The sequence below is a fragment of the Antedon mediterranea genome, chromosome 2, assembly GCF_964355755.1.
Source record: "Antedon mediterranea chromosome 2, ecAntMedi1.1, whole genome shotgun sequence".
NCBI classification, from domain to species: domain Eukaryota; kingdom Metazoa; phylum Echinodermata; class Crinoidea; order Comatulida; family Antedonidae; genus Antedon; species Antedon mediterranea.
In genome coordinates, this window is record NC_092671.1 from 31,662,304 (window position 1) to 31,664,803 (window position 2,500).

Consider the following 2,500-nt stretch of genomic DNA (forward strand, 5'->3'; position numbering starts at 1 on the left):
AGTTTGATGATGATTTTTTTAGTTGCCATTTTTTCCGTCCTCCGTTGCTAACCGATATAGACTGAGCGTAAGCTTGGCTTGGCTTGGCTAGGCTAGGCTAGGCTAGGCCCGGCCCGGCCCGGCCCGGCCCGGCCCGACCCGACCCGACCCGGCCGGGCTAGGCTAGGCTAGGCTAGGCTAGGCTAGGCTAGGCTAGGCTAGGCCCGACCCGACCCGGCCCGGCTAGGCTAGGCTAGGCTAGGCTAGGCTAGGCTAGGCCCGGCCCGGCCCGACCCGACCCGACCCGACCGGGCTAGGCTAGGCTAGGCTAGGCTAGGCTAGGCTAGGCTAGCCTAGGCCGCGCGATTTAAATTTTTTCTTCTTCAGTTTGATGACGCACACGCGCGCACACCACTTTTGAAGGTCCTCGAAATGCAACCTCTTCTACGCCGCCGGTTAGCCGGTGATAATGTGTAGTTTGATGATGATTTTTTTTAGTTTCCATTTTTTCCGACCTCCGTTGCTAACCGATATAGTCTGACCGTCGTAGGTATATATATGTGTACAGCCACATCAAAACCAGGCGCTTGTCGCTAGATAGGGATTTGTGTAAAATGCATTTGAATGTGTAAAACTCATATTTTGACCATTTTGTTTTTTTACCATTATCTGATAGGAAATTTACCGTAGATTTCAAAAATATATATCTTATTAACTAATTCAAATGGAAAGGTGGTAAAAATTACATAAATCTGAGCCTCTATCCTCGTGTTTCGATTGAAAGAACGTGGTAATTCGTTATAAAAAAGCAGTTATTTTCGTCATTCCTACGCCGTAGTTTTGTAGATAACCCCTGAAAGCTTGGTATCATTCGATAGGTATTTTGTTCATGAATCTAAAAATAAATGAGTGATGTCACAGATTGTACGATATAGACCAATAAAAACCGATTTTATAGAACCCTTTAGTGTAAACAAAAACGGCCTTGTTGCTACGAACACGCTGAAAGAAGCGATGTGATTGGTTTAATTTTGTCACATGACCCATCCAGCATGGAAAATTCCAGGTCAACAAAATCTTATCGCTAGTACACGCTTGTCGAGAAAAATATATTTTTTTATAGTTCATCTAAGTACTGTACACAGTAATACTAAAGTGACGTGTACTGACTCAGACTTGATAACAATAAGTTATAACATACTAAAGTAAAGGGCCTAGCTAAGTTATTTATCGTAAGAGTTGATATTAGCAATGTAACTCTCAATCCACTGGCACTAGGCCTAGAGGCCTAGCTAGGTTCAGTAGGCTAGACCTGGCTCTACTAGCCTAGGCCTAGTACTATAAGCCTAGACTAGGCGGAGATCCGCCTAGGCCTACTACTACGCTGGGCTACTAGCCTACATAGGCTGCATGGCATAGTAGGCCTAGCTAGCTAGTAATAATAATAGTAATAACAACAACAAGGCCTAGCCCAATTAAAATAAGATAAGAGTTTTCCTCTCTATAGTATAATAAGCCGGGTCCTCCTGGAAGGCTTTACTTTACTTACTAGGCCTACTGCTGGGCTATTTTATTTATTTCAATTTGGTTAAATTTCATTATGCTTAAAAATTGCCAATGATGGGTTGGGTGTGTGGGGAGTGTGTGCAAAACATAAACCGTAAAAACCAGTACAATACAAATCCCTCACAAATAAAATACTGGTACCTTGGCTAAATTTCACGTTATTCATCATGCTTAAAAACATTGTTCAAGCTAACAGGTGTGTCTATCTGTCATGATCAGACCAGGTGCTGGTTCAACAATAGACGTATTACATAACATTAACAACAGTAAAATCCAGTACAATACAAATCCCTCACAAATAAAATACTGGTACCTTGGCTAAATTTCACGTTATTCATCATGCTTAAAAACATTGTTCAAGCTAACGGGTGTAGCTATCTGTTATGGTGCTGGTTCAACAATAGAATACATAACATTTTTTGAAGGTTTGCATGGCGAAATCAAATGTTGATATAAAGTTTGCGGTACACCACGTATATTAAGTCTGAAAAGAACTGTTGAGTTTCTCTTACATACATAACATTAACACTAAAAACCAGTACAATACAAATCACTCACAAATAAAATACTGGTAATTGAATTTTGCCGACCAGAAACGAGGGACATTGTGTGCCCTGCGCCATTTTGAACAAAAAGCAGATAAAATAAAGTAAAAAGAGAAATAAAATTGAATAAAGTTCATTAATAAAATGTTTGCTGTTTTTTTAAAATTTGTTTAGAACTAATAATAAGCTAAGGCAATCTTCCTGAATACCTACTAGTAGGCCTACTGTATTATTCTTACACTACACTATTATAAATGAATTTGACAGATTTTACGTAAATTAGTGGTACTTTGTAATCGTCATAATTAACTATGATAACCACCTCGGATTTTGATGATATTTTCATGAATATCAGAAAACACTATATTGAATAAGTGTGCCAAATTTCAGAATGATTGTTTATCTAGAAA